The sequence below is a fragment of the Lynx rufus genome, unplaced genomic scaffold (genome assembly GCF_022079265.1).
Source record: "Lynx rufus isolate CCGP_SWC_20201006 ecotype Redwood Valley unplaced genomic scaffold, mLynRuf1.p SCAF_2, whole genome shotgun sequence".
Classification (NCBI taxonomy): Eukaryota; Metazoa; Chordata; class Mammalia; order Carnivora; family Felidae; genus Lynx; species Lynx rufus.
This window is the reverse complement of record NW_025814834.1, coordinates 71,454,662-71,476,903: the sequence shown is the minus strand read 5'-3', so window position 1 is coordinate 71,476,903 and position 22,242 is coordinate 71,454,662. Positions and strand designations below refer to the sequence as shown.

At 39.3% G+C, this 22,242-nt stretch overlaps 1 long non-coding RNA gene across 1 annotated transcript in view; it reads left to right on the top strand.

The window, feature by feature from the left end:
* LOC124515926 (uncharacterized) overlaps positions 1-18,239 on the top strand; it is a 56,923-nt gene extending 38,684 nt beyond the window's left edge. The window contains exon 4 of the long non-coding RNA XR_006962930.1: positions 15,655-18,239. This is a non-coding gene — a long non-coding RNA (uncharacterized LOC124515926). The remainder of the gene's footprint in view (positions 1-15,654) is intronic.
* The last annotated feature ends 4,003 nt before the right edge of the window (positions 18,240-22,242 follow it).

Sequence of the window (22,242 nt, the reverse complement as noted above, 5' to 3'; positions counted from 1 at the left end):
AATCCTTGAAAAGCATTTTATTAAAGTAAGATAATATCACAAATTCAGGAAGGCTAAAGGCAGACACACCACCACGGCAACTATAAGTTAAATGTTTTAAGTACACCAAAGGGAACGTGTCTGGAATCAGAAAAGGCGCACCAAAAGTTCTTGTTCTTCTTTGAAATTTGAGAAAACAATTCCTTCAACACTTTCCAGTACTTCTATAATTTAAGAACAGGTGTTATGGATTTTGGATTGCTTCTTTCTCACTCATGTATTCAATAATATTTACATAATGCCTACTATGTGAAAGATAATCCATCAAAGTTAGGATTAATACTTTTAAGCATTACTAAAGTAACTTGCATTCACAGAAGACTCCTCACTCAAACTTTTTAATCATAGTTAACATAGGTGACTGCAGATCGCAGATCCCTTTTCAGAAGAGAAAAAAAGTCCCATAATAACAAAGACTGAAGGAAAATCTCAAGAAAAAAATAATACACTTTAGAAATCCTTAATAACTCACTAGTTGCCACTACTAGAGTAAATAGGCATCAAAATCTGATACATGTCTGAGTTCAGATATAAATACCAAAGTGTTGGTTAGTATAAGTGAAGAGAATAAAGAAATGAAATCATGAAAAATGTTAAAATTGGTGCTGTGGAAAGTTTCAATTATTGATCTGTAGGAAGGGCATTATGAGAGGGCAAAGAGTTGAGAGAGGGAAGCGTGTGAGGGGGTTTTCTCTGGCACAAGCTGAGCCCTGTATCCCCATCCTTCTCCCCTTCCCCAACAGAGGGGGTTGCTGACTCTTCTCTCCCAGACTAGAGCCAAGGAGGGGGAGAGGGGGGAGATGTATGTGCTCTGAATTTGAAAGGCTTGGTGGACTAGAACCAGACTCACCTGATAAACTTCAAGTAACCCATGGGACACAGAAAGGGTTGGAGCCGAGATGTAAATGTACTTCTCTCCGATGTCAAGTCAAAGAGGCATATCCCAGGGACCAGCTGTAGAGCCATGATAGGAATGACAGGCAGAGGGCATGCGCAATGGAATTCTGCCTAGGAGAGCAGACTGCCAAGGTGAAGGGACCACAGGAGTAGAGGTGAGAGCAGAATGTGGGGATGTCATGGGGTGGGGGGTCTCAGCAAGTAAATGTGCTAAGAGTCTTAAAAGTTTATCATAAATGCTCCATGACTCTAACTTGCAGACATTAGAGTCAAGACCATACTGTCATATTGGCACCTCCAGAGACTGTGGGATGTAGCAGTAATGAGACCATTGAGAATGTCAAGTCAATATTGCAGACTGAACTGACAGGGAGTGACTCTCTCATGGAAAAAAAATTAAACTCTACAGAAACAGAATTTGGATACCTAGCAAATTTCAAATGCAGAGTGTGAAATCCCTGAGTGAAAAATGGAGCCAAAAGCAGCAAAGTGAACAGGAGCTTAAACCAAATCAGTTCATAGTTTACACCTTTAATGGGTATAGAACTTAATAGGGGCTTTGGAGCCATCACAAACAGAGGGTTTCAACATGTCATTCCCAGGGTCCCTGGGTGGCTCAGTCAGTTGAGCATCTGACTTCAACTCCAGTCATGATCTCTTGATTCGTGATTTCAAACCCTACATCAGGATCACTGCTATCAGCCTGTCAGTACAGAGCTTGCTTCGAATCCTCTGTCTCCCTCTCTTTGTCCCTCTCTGGCTTGTGCTCTCAAAGATAAATAAATGTTTTTAAAATATGTCATTCTCTGCGTGCAGACACACAAAATAGACTGACAGAAAACGTCCCCTCCATTGGTAACAAGAGATGCCAGAATGCAATAGAGTAAATTTTCAATGTGGTAAAGCAAAGTTACTATCCACCAGTTAAACTATATCAAGGAAAGGTAAATAAATAAAAAGACTGAAAGGGTCTACTATTTATAGCAGTTTACTGAAAAAAAATTACTAAATAACATCATTCAGCAAGAATAATGGTAAATCTGGAGGAAGAGTGGATGAAATAATAAGATGGAAATAATGAATAATGAAATCCACGGGAATAATGAATAATGAAATAATGAAATAAGAGTGGAGGAAATAATGAGATGAAGAAGCTTTAGGTAAGCATGCTGATAGATCTAACTGAACTTCAGATGCAAAATAATAATAACATTAACTAATTTTGTGGCTTAGAGGAAAGAAAAAACTAAAATCGTACATGATAATTTGGAATATAGGAAGGAATAGTCATTCTAACTTCTTATACTGCTCAGGAGGGAGATAAGGATTTGGTTAACTCCACAATTCGTTAAGTCAGAAGGAAAACCTGTAAAAGGAATAAATATCAAATGTATAATTACCAAATGAGTTGAGAGGATATAAAGGGAATAAAGAACATATGGTCAATTCAATAAAAACCCAGAAAAGAGGGGGGAAAAACACAAAAACATAAAACCAGATAGTGTAAATAGGAATTAATGTATTAGTAATCATATTAAATACAAAAAAATTTTAATCGCCTCTAATTAAATTTAAAAAAAAAAAAGAATACCATCCAGCTACTTTTTTAAGAGTAATACACAAAAACATGTTGATACAGAAAGAGATGGACAAATATGAGCCAGGCAAATACCGATCAAGAGATGGTTGGTATTACTACATTCACATCAAACAACATAGAATTTTAAGCCGAGAAGCACTGACAGAATCATAGATAAGTAAGATAAAAAGAACAACTCAACAGGAAAATAAAATCGTCATGAAATTTTATGTACTTAACAATAGAGCCTCAAAATACATAAAGTAATGAGAGAATTGTAAGGAGGAATTGACAAATCTATAATCACAGTGGGAAACTTTCATACACCTGTCTCAAACCAATACATGAGGCAGAGAGAAATAGTATTAAAGATTTATAATTATAATGTTATAATTCTTGTAATTTAAGGATCTATAATTATAATATATATCTGAACAACACAAAGACGTAACCCAAAAGACTATAATGTAGAAGCCTGCACATAATGAATAAAAAGCATAAAATACACATTCTTTTCAAGCACAAACAGAACTGTCAGAGAAACTACATAGCAAGTCACAGAGGAAATTTCAAGACATGCCAAAGAATCTATATCACATATCTGTATCATAAAAATAACCTAGTAGCCAAAGAGGAAACCCCAAGAGGATATTATGAAAAAATTTAAACTACACAACAATAAGTGTCATATGCCAAAATTTGGGGACGTTTCTAAATCAATAAATACTTTAGAGTTAAATTAACTTATTGAGAAACAAGAAATCCTAAAAATAAATGAGCTACAGATTCTATTGAAGAATGGGGGGAGGGGGGCGAGAAGAACACCCAAAGAAAATATAAGAAAGGATGTAACAAAGAGCAGAAAGCAATTAACTTGGACACAAACAAACAAAAATCACTGGAGATGACGAGGCCATCAAAAATATTCCATTTGGCCCCTACGTAGTCCCTCAGCATCCACAACGAAAACCAAGCTGTCTCATTCCTCGGCTGCTGTTAGTATAGAGTACCTACCAGAACTTCCTGATAGACACACAATGTAAACCACATTTGCAATTTAAATTTTATGGTAGCCACATTTTAAAAAGTAACAAGAAACAGGCGAAATTAATATTAAAATATATTTTACCTAAGCATATGTATCAGAACTATCATTGCAACATGTAATCAATCTTTGAAAATTATTGAGATGGATTACATTCTTTCTCCATACTAAGTCTTTAAATCTGGGTCTTATTTTATACCTGCAGCACGTGTCAATTCAGACTAGCCACACATCAGTTGCTCAGTAGCCACACACTACTGTCCAATGGTTATTGAAGCAGGCAGGACAAAGCTGTACTCAAATGGCATGCCATATAATATCAGAGTTCTTTGGCCTTTGCAGGCATTCTTTTCTCATATTTGTTTCTTAATTTGGCCTTTGGGACAGGATAAAGACTTGTTTAAGCATTGTCATTTGGTCTGCATTTTAGGTCACGCAAGATGGTGGTAACGCTTCAGTTATTTTACTGCTAATTTCTGAGTCTTTTCTAGCCCTGTGTAGTGGCATCAATCTAGCAGTCAAAGTTGAGATGACCACATAGGTGATGGCATCTCAACGAGTTACCCGTGTACTCTTCATATTAGTATTTGCACAACAGAGATTGCCTACAGTCATCTTCATCCCCCAAGAGTTTCATGTTGAACAACAAAATGGCCTAGATCCGTCTGAAGATAAATTGCTTTAATTATTAGGCAGAATGTGAAGCTCACCGTTTCAGATATCAGGTCAGTGCAATGCCCAGCATCGGCAGTGGTTTCACTGTGATATTTCTCCAGGTGCTACTATTGAGCCATCATATCAATGAAATGCCTCCGTGTAGGCCCAGCTTTGTCTGTGGGATGTGTTCATTTCTTCAACAGAAAAAAAAAAAAAGTGATCTCAGTAATTGTGGAAGGAGACCATTATTTTCCAACACGGCAATATTTGCTGTTTGACATTTTAGTCTAATTGTCAGCACCGTTGTTAATATGTATGGAAACCTCACAGGGTAATTATTTTTTAGGTCTTAGAATTGATATAATGAAGCTACACTGATACTTCTCAACTCTTGCATTTTTAACACTTTTTGTGGGATCATAGAAGGGAATTTAGTGGTTACAACTAACAGCATCAAAACAAACAAACAAACAAAACTAGCAGCACATGGACTGAAGCCAGACTACCTGGATTTGAATCCCAGCTTTACTGTCTACCAGCTGTATGTCTGAACTCTGCTTCCTCCACTAGGAAAGTATGGAAAAATATTAAAGTTGCAAACAGGATTGCACAAAGTAACATACAGGGTGCTTAACACAGTGCCCAGAACTCAGAAGTATTTCATAAACATCACAGTTGGGTCATCTGTAGGTTCCTAATTCCTCCAGACAAATTTGGGAGCATTGACATGTGATGATGTCGACTTCCATTCTAGACACTTACTATGCAACTGTGCTAACGTTTTGGTTGGACAACTCCCTGCTCAGATCCTATTACCAAGAACCAAGTCAGATTAGAGCGCTCTACACGTAATTGACATCAGCTGGTGGAGTGACCCAGTTCTGATATGCCACTTGCCCTAATCTTTTCATTCTGAATCAGGAGGAGGCATTGCGAGGCCGAAGATTTTTTAATATTCTTTTTCCTTACTATATGGTTTTTTAATAACACTTTTGCTCAGGGTAAGGAAGGCCAAGTCTGGACTGAACAAATGAAATAACTGGGTTTATGTAAGCAAGATGCTTAGATAGGAGTTTCAGCCCAAGGCATTTCCTCCTCCTCCCTTTTCTGTGAGAGTGCTGTTCACCTCTAGACATTCACCTTTCTGGGTAGAAAATTCTCCCCATCTTGATATTCCAGTCTATACCTCCTCTTTTTGAGGCTCACATTCATCAAAACTATAAATTTCATGCCCACACTATCCTTCTGCTGACGTTTTAGTATTCTGGAGCTAGAATTGCACTTTCAGAGACTTTTGTCAATTAATTAAGAGTGTGGTATAAAAGCAGACAAATTTTTACAATTTTTCCAGTAAATCTACTTTAATGTTAAAGTATTTTTTTTAATTTTTTTTAACGTTTATTTATTTTTGAGACAGAGAGAGACAGAGCATGAACGGGGGAGGGACAGAGAGAGAGGGAGACACAGAATCTGAAGCAGGCCCCGGGCTCTGAGCAGTCAGCACAGAGCCCGACGCGGGGCTCGAACTCACAGACCGTGAGATCATGACCCGAGCTGAAGTCGGACGCTCAACCGACTGAGCCACCCAGGTGCCCCAAAATATTTTTTAAATATTGATTAATAGTTAATACAACAATCAGTGTGTGCCAGACACCATTCTGTTTTGTTTTACATTTTAAAAATGCTATTAATCCACACAATAGCCCTAGGAGGAGGATATTCATTAGTATTATTGCCACTTCATAGATGAGCAAAGATATAAAGAGGCTAAGAACTTGCCTATGGTCTCATAGTTGCCAAATGGTGAAATCAGGATTCAAATGCAGCTCTCGTTCCAGAGCCTATGCCTGGAACCACTACGACATTCTGCCTCTCACAGAACATTGTTAGTAGCATACCAAAACGAAAAAGAAGACTTTGTGCATTAAAAAGCAACTTAGTCACATTTTAACATATCTCTGGAATCAAAAACATTTAAGTAACCTTAATTTATACATGTCTCAGAAACCATATGCCTTATGAACCACCAGGGACACAGGCAAGGATATCAAATAATTATGAAAATTAACCGAAAGGTCAGTGTAGCTTCCACCACAGTTACTGTGTTACTTTGGTCATCTTATTTGCAAATTAGGGGGTACCCTTCTTCCTCTCCCCACATTCCCAAGCTGTAAAAAGGTAAGGAAGAGATATTGTGCTTTGAAAGATGTTTACTTTTTTTTTTTTTCAACTGAGCAGGAAATCATTATCCAAGCCCAGCCGCAAATATGTGCTACAAAACAATTTATCTACCAAGAGTTCATGGGCAGCTGGATTGGGAAAAAACACATTAATTATCATTCAAGTGGAAATGCCCCCATAGACATACCATTTAATTAACAGAGAGGCCAGTATTGGAAATGAATAATTTGAGGCGAGGCAGAGATGTGTGAGTAAACCCTTAGGTGATTTAAGGCTATTATCTGCAGATAAACACAAAAAATACATGAAATAGGTTTCTATCTTATAAACTCCTTAAAAAATAAAAAAGATGCCTTAGAAAAAAAGACCCTTCTGAGCCTTTTCCTTGCCTGTATTAAAAGCCATCACCTGTGAGCAGGCAGCTAGTTGGGTTCTGTGGGAACATCAATTCCTTTAAAGGCTGGAAGATCTCCACTCCCTTGAATTCAAGCTCTGAAAAAGATGAGAGCTAAAATCACTTCATGTAACAGAGTTCCCCCGTCTCCGAAAACCCTTGAAATTTGTAGCTCTGCCAAGATTATAAATAGAAGTGATATGGCAGCAGTGGATTGATCATTCTGCTAAATGCGCTCATCCCATTTGGGATGGTTTTATGAAGCATGGCGGCAGCTGGGGCAGTGGCTGCTGCCACCGCCACCACCACTGCTCCTGCCCTGGCTGCAAAGTGCCTTTCCTATCATTTTTTTTTCCTTTTCTTTACTGAGAAAAGCCAGGGAGATTTTCCTAAAGCATAAAGAAATAAAATAAAATTACAGCCCAAAGGCTGTTTTCTAGAACAGTCTGAGAGACAATCAAAGAGTCTGAAATGAAATCACACACACCCATTGACTCCCTGAAAATGAGCCAAAAATCAGAATGCAGGGACCCAGTTTGGCATCATATGTGGGCTGCCCTGGGTTGTTGAGACACTGTCAGCTTTTGTGTTATGATTCTAGAAAATAACAGTCTTAATAAGTCGAATGCCATATGTAGCCAGCTGGGGGAGGATAGGTTTTCATTTCTGACCTTGGTAGTTCCTTGAAACCATCTGTAAAGAAAGACAAGTTCATCTTCCACAATCTTTCCTTTTTTGTATTCTCCCCCCAATGTGCAGCATCTCTTTAACAGCTCTAAGGTTCTTAATTTAATTTAAGAAGTATTTATTAAGCACCTCCTGAGTGCCCAGCACTGCACTAGATATTTAAAGAAGAGAATTCACTTTAAAAAAAAAGGAAAAAAAAAGCATCTTTATAATAAACTCCCTTTAGCAGTGGAATAAGAAATCGGGACAAGGAGAACGGTGGGGAGAAGGAGCTTGGTGACCTGATTTCTGCCCCCTCTCTCAGGTTTTACCTTCACCTCAGAGGCCACTTCCTCTGGTTTTCTCCATTACTCCCATGGTCATCTCTGGAGGAGATCTCAATGTGAGAAAACCTTTTCCCATAGATCAGCTGAGATATTTTCAACCAAGTTTTGCAAGATCCCAAGAATCAATAAAGAGAAAGAAACATTGAAAATGTAGTGATCAAAGAAATCCAAACAAGATGGATTTTTCCCCCTAATATTTTTCCATCAGGAAATCCTATATTTCAAACAGAATCTTATACAAAGCCCTAATAGATAACACAGAGACCCCTGGAGCTGCTTTAGTAAGTACAGAGGAGGGACAGTCCTCCTGGCTCTTACTTCTACTGACCTGAAGGCTCCTCTCTGGAACCTTAAGAAGTCTCTGACCATCATTCAAAAACAACCTTAAGTAGACACTTTCATGTGACAGAATCACATCCTTCACACACCTTGTGATCGCAACACCCCCGCCAAAACACACACACATTTCTAACATCCCAACCCCTCCTTCAACGTCAAGACCAAGATAGCACCCCGTTCTTCTCCTTCACCATCAGTGCTGGTCTACTACATGTTCCTTCCACAAGGGACAGACACTGGCTGTGAGCTTACCTTTCAGCTGCAACTAGGTCCCTGCTGTGGGTGTGGCCTAAACCAAATATAGGACCACAGTAAAATGCCATCCTCCTACAAAATAATAGCCTCAGCATTCCCGTAACAGTGAAGGGATGCAGAGGAAGCAGTTTCCTCACAAATAGAAGTGGCTCCCATCCCCTGCAGGAGTATGTTTTAGAGGAGACAAAAATGTGTCTCCAAGTGAAGTATTCTGACTTGAAACAGAAAATCAAACGAGGCAGAATGAAAGAGGTTTCTAAACTGAGAATTTGTATCAAGTTCCCAACTGATGCTGATGCCATAAGTCTGGAGACCACACTTTGAGAATCACTGCCCTAGGCAATGTTGTAAGGCATTCATAAGCAAAGAGAAGAAATGGGATTCTATATATCTTTATTTTAGTGACAAAGATGAAAAAGAAGACCCCACATTCAAATTTGAGGAATTAAACAGAATCAGTTTGAGATACTCTCTGAGTTTGGGCAATAGTACAATACACTGGAAAAAACAGTTTGAAAATGTTGGTGTGTTTTACCCCTAGGTATCCAAAACTACAGCCTCAACTGGATATCCTTGGTGTCCCTAACTTCATTAGCAAATCTTAGTCCCAGAAATTCTCTGATGAGATCACATTGGAGAAAGACATCTTAGGTCACTTAGGTGTGCTATTCCAAGTGGAATTCCCCAGCCCAAATGACATGCATGTTCACTGAGGGCCTGGCTTCTTTCCAACTAGATAACACTTAGCAGAAGGAAAGTACTGAGATCTAAGTCTCTGGGTCTCTGTCATTCTTAAATGGGCACCAAATATGTCTAATTCCAACTTGAGAGTTTGATATCTGTGCTATCTCATCTATGAATCAAAACACAAGGCAACAACTGACTGAGCAGGCTCTAGGGTTACAAGGCTTGACTTAGAATCTCAACAATTGCACTTATGAGTTGCACGATCTTAGGCACATTTCATAACCTCTCTGCCCTCCATTTTCCTTATGTTAAAAAAAAAATGGCAGGTACTTGGATGGCTCAGTTGGTTGAGCGTCTGACTCTTGATCTCAGCTCAGGTCTTGATCTCAGGGTTATGAGTTTAAGCCCCACGTTAGGCTCTGTACTGGGCGTGAAGCCCACTTAAAAAGGGTGGGGGGTGGGGGGTACAGTGCCTACCTCACACAGTTCTGGTGAAGATTAAATGAAATGTTGCTGAAGCATTTGGCAAGGGGCTGGCTCATAGCACATAAATAGTGCCGGTTATTATTTGTAACAATGCTTGATATAATGCCTTTCACATAATGAAGCCTTCAATAAATGTTTTCTGGCTAGCTGAATTGTCACCAAGTTTTGACAATCTCAAAAATAAAGATTGTGTATCTGTATCCACCCCTACCCCGCCCCCCCCAGCCCACCCCATCTCCCCTGTTTTCCTGCCTACACCTTAGCAATGACAGGACCAAAAAATTGTCCTCTGGGTTATACTGCCTAGGGCTTGAGCACGTTTCGCTTTAAACCCACTGTTCCAGATCCTGCTAATGAAATTTAAAGAATGTCAGGCAGCAGGCCTCTGTTGTTAAGGAAAGGAAACCCGGAGAGGCAGCTCCCAGAGATGTGGTCCCAGTAGGCATTCAAAACTTCTAGTATTCTTAGCTCCACTTATCTTGGTTGAGCCTTTGTTAGGATTTTTTTTTTTTTTTAAAGCCAAGCAGTCTTGTGAAAACCAGCTTCTTAGTAAACTATATAGGCACTTCCTGGTTACCCATGATATGAGAATAACCTTTAAACTATTTCCATTTCAGATCCCAGCTGGAAACAGGAAGCGCATGGGGTACAGCTTTAAACAAAAACAAAAGAACCCAAAGATAAACCAAATTGTTCCAGGGTTCAGAAGAGGTTTATGCTAAGTGTTAGAAGGTTCACATGTAGCGAATCCTCTCCCAGTTTCTGCCATTCCAGAAATTCCTTTTGCGGGGGTGGGGTGGGGGTGTAGTGGAGGAAGGGTTGTACTAAATTGCACAGCACCGCCATCTCCAGGACCAGTGGAGAACATTTTCTCAGGGTCAGTCAGATAAATCATCTTCCTAAACGCTTCATTTAAATATAATCAGATGGTTAAAAATTTGACAGCAGACAGACTGGAACAGATTTTTCTACTGTTTCCAATGTTTGAAAAGTCAGTAGACACAGCTTTTTTGTGGTGTATGCACATTTAAAAAAAATATTTGCTGATTGAAAAGCCATTTACAATAAATAGGAAAGTTTAAATAGCTCATACTGCATTGCCAAATGATGGGAGTAACACAGACACAAACATATTGTTCTGCAAAAAAAATTCCTTAAAAAGAAAAGTATGAATCAAATGATTTAGAAGTGCTGTTTGAGCAGATGGTGTGATTAACAACTAGTATGTTAGCCATCTCAGGAGCTTACGGAGAAGTAAACAAATGCAAGGGGAAAAAATCACTTTATTCCCCCGAAGAGTATGTAGTTCACTTCATTAGGAAAATTTGAAAGCCTGCATTTTGAAAGTTTGATATCCCTAGAGGATATTGGGAATAAGGAGTGAGGGGAGTCTTTTTGGAAAAAGACCACATCAGGACAAGTGCTGATGCTCCATGCATGGCCTGGGATGAGATGGGAGAAGTTGACATCGTCATTGTCATCCAAAACGCTAGAGGCAGGTGGCAGCTGGCTGAACACACTGGCCTTGGAGTGAGAAGGCCAGGTTCTCCACCTGGCTCTAGCATTAGCTGCCTCCAGCCTTGAGGCCATCTTTGCTCCCTCCCAACCTCAGTTTCCTTGTTTGGAAAATAAGAGTGAGAGCCTGGGCACCTGGGTGGCTTAGTTGGTTAAGTACCCAACTTCAGCTCAAGTAATTTCGCAGTTGGTAAGTTTAAGCCCCATGTGGGGCTCTGTGCTGACAGCTCAAAGCCTGGAGTTGCTTTGGATTCTGTATCTGCCTCTCTCTCTGCCCCTCCCCCCCTCAAAAATAAACATTTTTGGGGCGCCTGGGTGGCGCAGTCGGTTAAGCGTCCGACTTCAGCCAGGTCACGATCTCGCGGTCCGTGAGTTCGAGCCCCACGTCAGGCTCTGGGCTGATGGCTCGGAGCCTGGAGCCTGTTTCCGATTCTGTGTCTCCCTCTCTCTCTGCCCCTCCCCCGTTCATGCTCTGTCTCTCTCTGTCCCAAAAATAAATAAACGTTGAAAAAAAAATTTTTTAAATAAAAAAAAAAAAATAAAATAAAATAAACATTTTTAAAAAAGAGAGAGAGAGCCTGATGACTAGACAGTTGTGCTTCAAAAACTTTAATGTGCACCTGGAGATCTAATTAGAATGTAGATTCTAACTCACAGGCCTGGGGTAGGGTCTGAGAGTCTGAATTTCTTACAGACTCCCACGTAATGCTGATGGTGCTGAGGCACAGACCACACGTTTACTATCGGGACAAAATATCCCTTCCAATGATGATACTCTATCATCTTCTCATATGCGAGGTGCAGGTCAAAACAAGGTAAGAAAAGGACAAGTGCTTACCTTCCAGGGCCATATGACTCGGCAATGTGTGTGGATAAAAATGCATAACAAACATGCCAAATGTTGAATTGATTTTAAAAGCAAATCAAGTATTTACTTACATTATATAATTTATATTTATAAATACACATATATAACATATTTAATTGAATTGACTTTTGTGAGTAGGTGCAGTGAGGGGACAGACCTGGGAATTGGACATGGAGACCAAATATGTGGGAATTAGATGAAAGGGAGGTTGGGAGATTGGGCAATCAACCAGCATCCACATAGAGTATTCAAGACTGACCCCAAGATAGGATGCCTGGGTGGCTCAGTCAGTTAAGCCTCTGACTTTGGCTCAGGTCATGATCTCACAGTCTGTAAGTTTGAGCCCCCGTGTTGGGCTCTGTGCTGACAGCTCAGAGCCTGGAGCCTGCTTTGGATTCTGTGTCTCCCTCTCTCTCTGCCCCTCCCCTGCTCATGCTCTGTCTCTCTCTGTCTCAAAAATAAATAAAAACATTTTTAAAAATTAAAAACAAAAAAGACCGATCCCGAGACTTCACCAGGATTAAAATCTCTTTCTCTGTGAAAGACACTGTCAAGACAATGAAAAGACAAGCTAAAGACTAGGAGAAAATATTTGCAAACCATGTGTATGACAAAGGACTTGTACCCACAATATATAAAGAATTCTCAAAAGTCAATGGTAAAAACAAACAAAATTTAAAGCAGGCAAAAGACTAGCAGGTAACCTAGCCAGAGAGGAGACATGGATGGCAAGTAAGCAAATCAAAAGATGTTCAACATTAGTTCCTAGTGAAATGCAGGTTAAACCCACAATAGCACCACACACCTATTACAATGGCTAAAATAAAAAATACCGAAAACACCAAGTGCTGACAAAGATGTGAAGAAACTGAATCACTCGTATATTTGCTGGTCGAAATATAAAAATGATACAGACTTCAGAAAACTCTTTTTGGCAGTTTCTTATAAAGTTAAACATACATTTACCATATGCCTTAGCAATTCCACTTCTATATATTTACCCTAGAGAAACAAAAACTTACATCCATACAATAATCTGTACAAGAGTGCTTATATAGCAGCTCTATTCATAATTGTCAGAAATTAGAAACAGCGCAAATACCTTTCAATAAATGAGTAAACAAACATTGGGTGGTACATCCACCCAATGAAATTTACTCAGAAATAAAAAGGAGCAAACTACTGAAATATACAACAATTTGGATGAATCCGAAAGGCATCATGCTGAGTGAAAGAAGCCAGTCTCAAAAATTTCATGCTCTATGATTGCATTTGTACGACACTTTAAAAAGACAGAAACTAAAGTGACAGCAAATCAGTGGTGGCCAGGGTTTGAGTACATGGGGGTAGTACAAAGATGTTTAGTACTATACTTAACCAGTAGTACTAAGACTACTAAACTCGTAGGACTATAACCGGTCCACATTCTGATTGTGGTGGTGGATATACAAATCTACCCATGTGTTAAAATTCATAGAATCACACACCCAAAAAGTCAATAATATTACTGTGTGCTAATTATTTTTTTTAAACCCCAACCTTTATTTATTTTTTTTTAATTTTTTTTTCAACGTTTTTATTTATTTTTGGGACAGAGAGAGACAGAGCATGAACGGGGGAGGGGCAGAGAGAGAGGGAGACACAGAATCGGAAACAGGCTCCAGGCTCCGAGCCATCAGCCCAGAGCCTGACGCGGGGCTCGAACTCACGGACCGTGAGATCGTGACCTGGCTGAAGTCGGACGCTTAACCAACTGCGCCACCCAGGCGCCCCAAACCCCAACCTTTAAAACATTAAATGGTTAGCTCATTTTTAAACTTAGAGCAGAAGTGAAAAGTTTTTGAAAGTCTGATTAGTAAAGTAAATGTGTCCCAGCCACTACTATAATACTTTACCAGTGAACTTTGATGGTTAGCTACCACTTTTCTATCGCTGTGCACAGCCTGTCAGCATAGAGCCCGCTCCCAACCCTCTGTTCCCCCGTCTCTGCCCTTCTCCTGCTTGTGCAGTCCCCAAAATAAATAAATATATATACCAAAAAAATGAGCATCACCTCTGGGATAGCAATTCAACTTCTTGGAATTCATCCTAAGAAAGAATCAAGCAAGGATGCTCAGCTTAGCATTGTGTTAATAGTGAAATATCGAGTGCCAGGGCTCTAAAATCCTTTCCAGTGAATGGGTAAAGATACTTTGTCATTCTCTGCCATGCTAGATGCTGCACAGAGCATAATATTACAGTCTGAGAGTATAATATGATCAGAAATATACATGGATTAATGTGCATAAAGAACATACTGGGAGCCAAATATTGAATTGATTTTAAAAGTAAATAGAGACGCCTGGGTGGTTCAGTCGGTTGAGCGACAGACTTCGGCTCAGATCATGATCTCAGGGGTCCTGAATTAGAGCCACACATCAGAGTTCGCTGCTTTCAGCACAGAGACAGTATATGATCTTCCGTTCCCTTCTCCCTCTGCCCCTCCCCACTGTGCCTGCGCACTGTCTCAAAAATAAACATTTTTTTTAAAGTAAATAAATTATTTATTTACATTATGTAACTTACCTATATATCAAAAAAGTAAACTACGTAATGTCCAGACATTTAAAAAAAATGTATCTGGGGGTGCCTGGGTGGCTCAGTCAGTTAAGCGTCCGACTTTGGCTCAGGTCATGATCTCGCAGCCAGTGAGTTCGAGCCCCGCGTCAGGCTCTGTGCTGACAGCTTAGAGCCTGGAGCCTGTTTCAGATTCTGTGTCTCCTTCTCTCTATGACCCTCCCTCATTCATGCTCTGTCTCCCTCTGTCTCAAAAATAAAATAAACTTTTAAGAAAATGTATCAGTATTTATTGACATAAAAGACTTACATTTCATACGTTTCTAAGTAAAAACTGCAGACTACAAAATAGTACTATCTCATTTTATACAAAATTTACAAAAAGACAGAAACCATATATATGGCAGAAAAATGCATAAAGTACATTTTAAGATATTATCATAGGTTTGTTGAGTGTGGGGTGATAATTGATTTCTATTTTCTTCTTTTCTGCATTTTCTAGGGTTTTTTTTTTCAGTTAGAGTATATTGCTTTTATGATTGAAAAAAAATCCAATAAGACTAGTTCTAGAAACAATTACCAGATTAACAAAGACAATTTTCTTTATATTAACTCTGTTTTCTTTCTCCACAAGAAGGCTATGCCTCTGAGGTGTTTAGAATTCTGCCTTTCTTCACAGATTCCACAGGCTTCCCAGGGGGTTCCAATGATTGCCCCATGGCATTTAGTGTCACAAGGTCAATGTCCCAGCTCAATTAACAGCTGATAATATATCTTAAGCAACATCCATACATGAAGTGCATTCAGACTCTGGGTGGGGATCAGCCACTCCCAGTAATTTTGCTGCACCCTGACTTTTTCCTTTGTAAATCTCAACTGTCTGCTTCCAAAGCTAATTTGGAAATGAATTTAGCCTTAACATCCTTCTATAAGAGCTTTCTTTGAAATAAAAAAGGCTACAGAACTTTTTTCAAGTAGTTTTCCCTAAAACTGGATTTCATCAAAAATTTGGAATCTTTCTGATTTTTTCAGGTAATAAAAAGTCAGACATCGAAGGAAGAAAATATGTCTTTTCTTTTTTTGTTTTTAATCTGTCTTTCCTAAGTTAATTGTGGTTGTTTTTTTTTTTTTTTTCCTTTTTAGAGGCTGTTCACATTTCTACTCAGGAAAGAAGAATAAATGAATTCATTGGATTTTATATTTCCTTTGCATCTACATGCATCACTTTTCCATATCTACATAGCTTGCTGATTTGATGTACTTAAAAGCAATCCTGTCATCAATAATTTCAGAAAATCTTGTAATGTGCTTCTAGGATTATTTAGTCATTTGATTTCTATTTATCCTTCATACGTGGACATTTTGATTTATCTGTGGCAAACAGTGTTCGCTTATTTACAATAATGTCTTTAGTTAGCCTTCAGACTTTTTAAAAAGTTGTTTTAAAATCTATTTTGGCCAAGTTTGTCTGGGATCAGTGTTTGAATTTTATCTAAATGGGTGTTCTTGGCTTTACCCCACCTAATAAAATGTCAGGTTTGATTGTGCCATGATTATCCAAAAGATCACTCATACACCCCTGACTAAATCAGTTTCTGTTCATTCCACAAACACTCTATGCCATGTGGGGCCATTCTACCTTGCTAGAATTAGTCATTTGTCTCATCCTAAAATCTCATCTCTTTATTTCATCTTGAATTAGGTAGCCTGACAACTGACAGGTAGATAATTGAAATTTTTAATTTCTTACCCGACCTAACATTTCAACTTCACCAGTTTCACTGGGAAACTGATTGTCAGTACCCTGGTCAGGCACTTTTTTTCTACTTTTTTATTATTAAAAAAAAAATTATAATTATGGAATTTATGCTGGCAGAGATTACACAGAGAATACTTGCATAGAAAAATTTTGATGTCATTTCTAATGGCATTTTTCCCTCACAAAGACTGATAGAATTCCCTGAACTCCAGTCTAGATACACCATTTGTTACCCATCTTTCTCCAATTATTTCAAGACCACTTGTTTCACACTGGCCCCTCCCTCACATATCACCAAGCATTCCATTTCATCCAGTTAATGGTTTCCGCATTTTTATATTTTGACCTGACTTTTCTCCCATTTCCCACAAATGTCAAATAGCTTTCTACTGATAAATTGGATACCATTTTCCTCAAATAAATCATTGACTTCCCTCCAATGACATAGCATCAAATTCCTTTCAATGACTCTTGCTGCTTATCATGTGCTTTTCCTAACTTGCTGGTCTCTCTGTAATTTAGAAACCATTCTATCGACTTAAAAAATTCTAAACCAACTTCCTGATGTTCTTGCTTCCTCATCTATTCTCCGTAGCCCCCAAAGTCTTCTAGTTAACAATAATAGCAACTATTTGTCAACTACAATGTACTAACCCCTTCTGAGATGTTATAACTTATCCTCACCATGCGGGAAAAACTGTTCTTCCAGTTTTACAGATGAGGAAACAAAAGCTTAGGAATTCAAGTAACGTGCCCAGGCAAGCTCAGCTAGTGCCAGCTGGAGTTCAAATTCAGGTCTCTCTGATGCCAGTGCAACTTCTGTCTTTATGCCATGGTGTCATTCCCACCAGGGCACCCATGCCTGACCATCTTATCTGATTCATGCACCATTGCTTCTGTGTAGCCCATGACTCAGCTTCCTGCCTGCAGTACTAACCTACGCAAAGTGAGACTGGCATGGGACTACCCATACACAAGTTCCTCTCAAATTGCTATTGTGTGGCCATCTCTTAGGTCCTCAAAGTTCCTCCCAAATGCATTACTGTTTTTCCCTCAAAAACGTAATTCTTTTTCTGAAGTCTTCTCTGGTTCCTCAAGCTAACACTACTTTTCCCTCCTTTCTCAACAAAGCTGGTTATTGATTTATTACTTTTTTAGTGTGGCAGCAAATCAATACACCAGGAAGCAGTTTGTCAGATGATCCTAAGATTGCAGAACAATGATTTTCTTGGGGGAAATGAACACCAGGGCTTCCTATTTGAGAATTGTGGGTGATCCCTTCTTCCCAGCCCTTCTTTTGTTCTAAAGCAGAAAAAGCGGGTCTGGTGATTACTCACATCACATTTCCAGCTTTGCCATTCCCTTGGGCACTAACTTATTTTCTGGCATTTGGAAAAATTACTCCCTCAGGGTTTAATTGCAATTAGAGGAACAGGTTGGAGAGAACATCAAAATGCATTCTGGGAAAAAAAATTTTTTTAATGTGGAGGAAAGGAGCTAGGTGGTAAAAAGGAAGAAATTATTAATGTCAAAAATACATTTAACATAAACACAAAGCTAATAACTTACACTTAGAGTTCTTTCTATTTTTGTTATTTGGCTCTTGACAGGCAATTTTATTTACCTCTTTCTAAATTAATTATTAAATCAAACTGTTGCTTGGCATGTCTGCTTCTTCCCCAAATCATCTCGGCTGCCTCCAGCTGACAGTTCTGACATGCGCAGATAGCCCCTGACTGTGACCTGCTCACCTACGCTAAGACGTTGACAGCCCCTTTCTGACCCTTTAGGACACTGTTAGCCCTTCTGCAAAACAAATCACTGCTGTCTTAGCCACCTAAACTTTCTGTGGGGTCTCTTCAGCCTTTTAGGCTTTCTCTGTTTTAAAGAAATAGCTTTTTAAGAAATCACTATTCTTTTTAAGGCATTTTTGAGTAAGAAACTTCTTTTTTTGTGTAGTAAACTATAAAGGAACCCTTTTTTTTTTTTTTTTTTTTTTTTTTTTTTTTAATTTTTTTTTTTATCGTTTATTTATTTTGGGGACAGAGAGAGACAGAGCATGAATGGGGGAGGGGCAGAGAGAGAGGGAGACACAGAATCGGAAGCAGGCTCCAGGCTCTGAGCCATCAGCCCAGAGCCCGACGCGGGGCTCGAACTCACGGTCTGTGAGATCGTGACCTGAGCTGAAGTCGGACGCTTAACCGACTGAGCCACCCAGGCGCCCCTAAAGGAACCCTTTTAAAAATACTTTATTTATTTTTGAGAGAGAGAGAGAGGGAGAATGTGAGTGGAGGAGGGGCAGAGGGAGAGGGAGAGACAGGGAATCTTAAAGCAGGCTCCATGCCTAGCGCAGAGCCCCATGTGTGGCTCCATCTCTCGACCGTGAGATCATGACCTGAGCCAAAATCAAGAATCAGACACTTAATGGACTAAACCACCCAGGCACCCCTAAAAGAACTCTTTTTCACATACCAAACCTGAGGTCAAATTCATTAATCAAGTGCCTAAAAATTAGATTCAATCGCAGATTGCATCTTTGCTTACTCTTCAGAACGCTAAATTACCTACTCCTACATGCTGGAGTCCCGGCTCCTTGAAATGATGCCCGTCACTTCCTGTGTGTCTCATATTACATAGTTATTTTTTAAGAATTTTATTCTGCTGTATTGTTTTTATGTCAGTAAGCCACTTTAAATTCTCTTTGGAACAAAGCAGGGTATATATAAAGAAATTAAATGTCTGGAAAGGATCCTAGACCCAGGAACTAAGATGTGCCACTGTTACCTGTAGGATCTGGAACAGGTCACTCAAAAGTTCTGAGTCTCAGTTTTCTCATCTGCAGAATTATAGGGTTAGCACAAAATGATCTCTAAGGGTTTTTTTTTTCTTATTCCGATCTTGGGGTGCTAGAATTGCCAGTCAATGGAACACATAAAAATCGAGGAAATATCTAAACAGCCACAGGGCTGAATATACTCAGTCGGCACTTAACATTCATTCCCACTTCCTTCCAGTGTGCATTTCTGTACTGCAGAGGCTGCAAAACTAAAAATTACATTATCCAGTCTCGCAGCTAGGGTCCTGGATACAAATGAGGACAGCTAGATGCATTTGCATGAGATTTTAAAGGTGGAAATGAAAGAGGAACTATCTTGGTGCTTTTGGTTGCTGTTGGGAAACAATCTCGTGGAGCGGCTAGTATCCTGTCTCCAGCTTCCTGGAGCAGGAGGCAGCTGTAAGGGGGGTAGATGTTGCACTCCATGCTCTAGACCTAATCACTACCTTCCACTGAGGGTTGTCAAGAAACATTTGTGAAAGCAGTGTTCGTGGCTTCCCAGGCCTGGCTTTCTTAGCACCCATCTTATATTTTGTGATTGAGATTACAGCACCTTGAGAAGGTCATATCCGTGATGTTCTACAAGCATTGCTTGTCTCCTGTTACAGCCTGATTCTCCATTCTCCTAATGGTTTTGTGAGTAACCAGCTCCCTGTATTGAATTCCTTTTTCCTTAAACTACTGAAGGGGATCAAAATATTTTACCCCAAAATATTCTATGTTAGCATAAGCATTATTTCGAATTGAAGGCAATTGAGAAATAGCAGACACAGAAAAACTCTCTACTCTCTTCCCTTATGCTTAAAAGCAGGGTATAAATTTCCCTTTGAGAAGGTGCCTCCTCCCCCCTCTCCAATACCAGGAAAAAGAGACAACTCTTTGAGGCTGTCAAATGCAACACTAACTTGAGTCTACAAAAACAAGTCTTACTAAAATAACCTTAACTTCCATTAGTCTCCCTTCATATATTCACTTTCCCACAATTTGCCACCCCTAGAAGCCCAAAAACTTTGTCTTTGTCTTACCACTTCTTCACAGATTTATCACTTTATTGTTAAAATGGTATGTAAGCTCTCAGGCCTAAACATATCTTTGGGTTTTCACTTCCTTTTCTGTGAGACCCCCATATACACATAAAAATTAAAATATTAACACCAAGGGGCACCTGGTTGGCTCAGTTGGTTAAGCGTCCAACTCTTAACCTCAGCTTGGATCATGATCTCACGGTTCATGGGATTGAGCCCCCACGTTGGGCTCTGTACTGATGGCATGGAGCTTGCTTGGGATTCTCTCTCTCTCTCTCTCTCTCTCTCTCTCTCTCTCTCACTGTGTGTGTGTGTGTGTGTGTGTGTGTGTGTGTGTGTGTCTCAGTCTCTCCCTCTCTCTCTCAAAAATAAATACATAAAGTTTAAAAAAATTAATATTAACATCAAATAAAATTTATGTGCCTTTTTGCCTGTCTTTTGTCAGTTTAATTTGCAGGATTTCGGTCAATGAACTGTTACAAGATACAGGAAAAAGTTGTGTTTTTTTAACCCTACAACACCTGGAGTCGTTTTTGATGTCTTTCTTCTAGCCTAATTTATTTTCAGGTTCTAGTTTCTTCTTCCCTGGTTCTTGCTAAGTTTTATTTGTCCGTGTATAATTTGTTTACATGATGCAAACCTGGTTTGACAAGTGAAAAATGTAATCAAATTGGTCCTTTGAGACCTTTTATAATACCCATTGCAAGGACTTCTTTTTCCTTTTTTTTCCCTTTGAATCAAGTCAAATGTTCTTCCAAACTTATTCAGCACTCAGTGTGATTATCTCTGTGCCATGGCACATAATGACCTAGGGATTTTCTTTGGAAACTATTTATAATGTTTCTTTCTGCATTTCTTTGCCTCTGGTTTAATCTGCTATTTTGAGTTCAGGCTTTTCTCCTGATATCTGAATTAATATATATATATATGATCCTGAAAAACAGGGGGGTACCTTGTGGCTCAGTCAGTTGAGCATTCAACTTCAGTTCAGGTCATGATCTCCTGCTTTGTGGGTTCGAGCCCTGCATTGGGCTCTGTGCTGACGGCTCAGAGCCTGGAGCCTGCTTCGGATTCTCTGTCCCTCCCCCACTGATGCTCTGTCTCTGTCTCTCAAAAATAAACATTAAAAAAAATTGTTGAAAGATCCTAAAATACATTATCCACTATATATTTTTAACTTTTTACTTTGACATAATTGTAGGTTCACAAAAAGTAGCAAAGAAAGTCTCTAACTTTTCTAACACACATCATGCCACATTATTTCCCTCTTCAAAAAGCTGAAGTCAGAAGTGACATCATGGAAAATGGCAGAGAAGGAAATTCTATGGCTTCATCCCTTCATAAAAGCAATTAAGAGTGGTGATGGTTGCACAACAATGTGAATGTAATTAATGTCACTGAACTACTAAAAATGGTTAAAATGTCAAATTTTATGTTCATTTATATACATTTACTATAATAAAAAAATTGAATTATGCATGAGACAAAATCAACTTAATAAAATTGCTTAACAAAATTGTCAATCAACTTTTGCAGAACTCTGGAATCTAGTCAAAAATTAACAGCAATCAGGGAAAACCTAATGATGACAGAAGCTACCACACTTTAGTAAAAGCATTGTGGTATTTCAGGTTGCCCATCTACCGTGGCCCATCCCCAGAGTAGTAATGCCCAAGAAGTTAGTAGCATGCATTCCTGGTATAGGTTGGCAGTGTTGGAGGGAGTGATATGGATATGAGTCTCAAAAAAACTGTGGTAGTGTGTTTCAACTTCTTTGGTAGCTCCCTAAAGGACCAGCCAAGGGCCTGTCTTTGTTTTGCTTGACTCCGAGCATTCCCAGGTCTGGGGTGACTTCCCAGGCAGCATTTGCAGAAAGTATTTAAAAGCACAAGCATTGGCCATGGGAACCTGGAGCAAGGGATAGCAGTCAGGACAAGCAATAGACAAATGAGAAAATCCCAAGGGGGAAAAAAAACATAGGGAAAAGTGATACATGGAGGATAGGGCTTTTAAAAGCTCCTACACAGTACTAGGGAATTGATAAGACCAGGAACATTCCCAGAGCTGGATATATGGTCAGAAAAGTCCTGAAAAGACTTGAAGCTTTTACT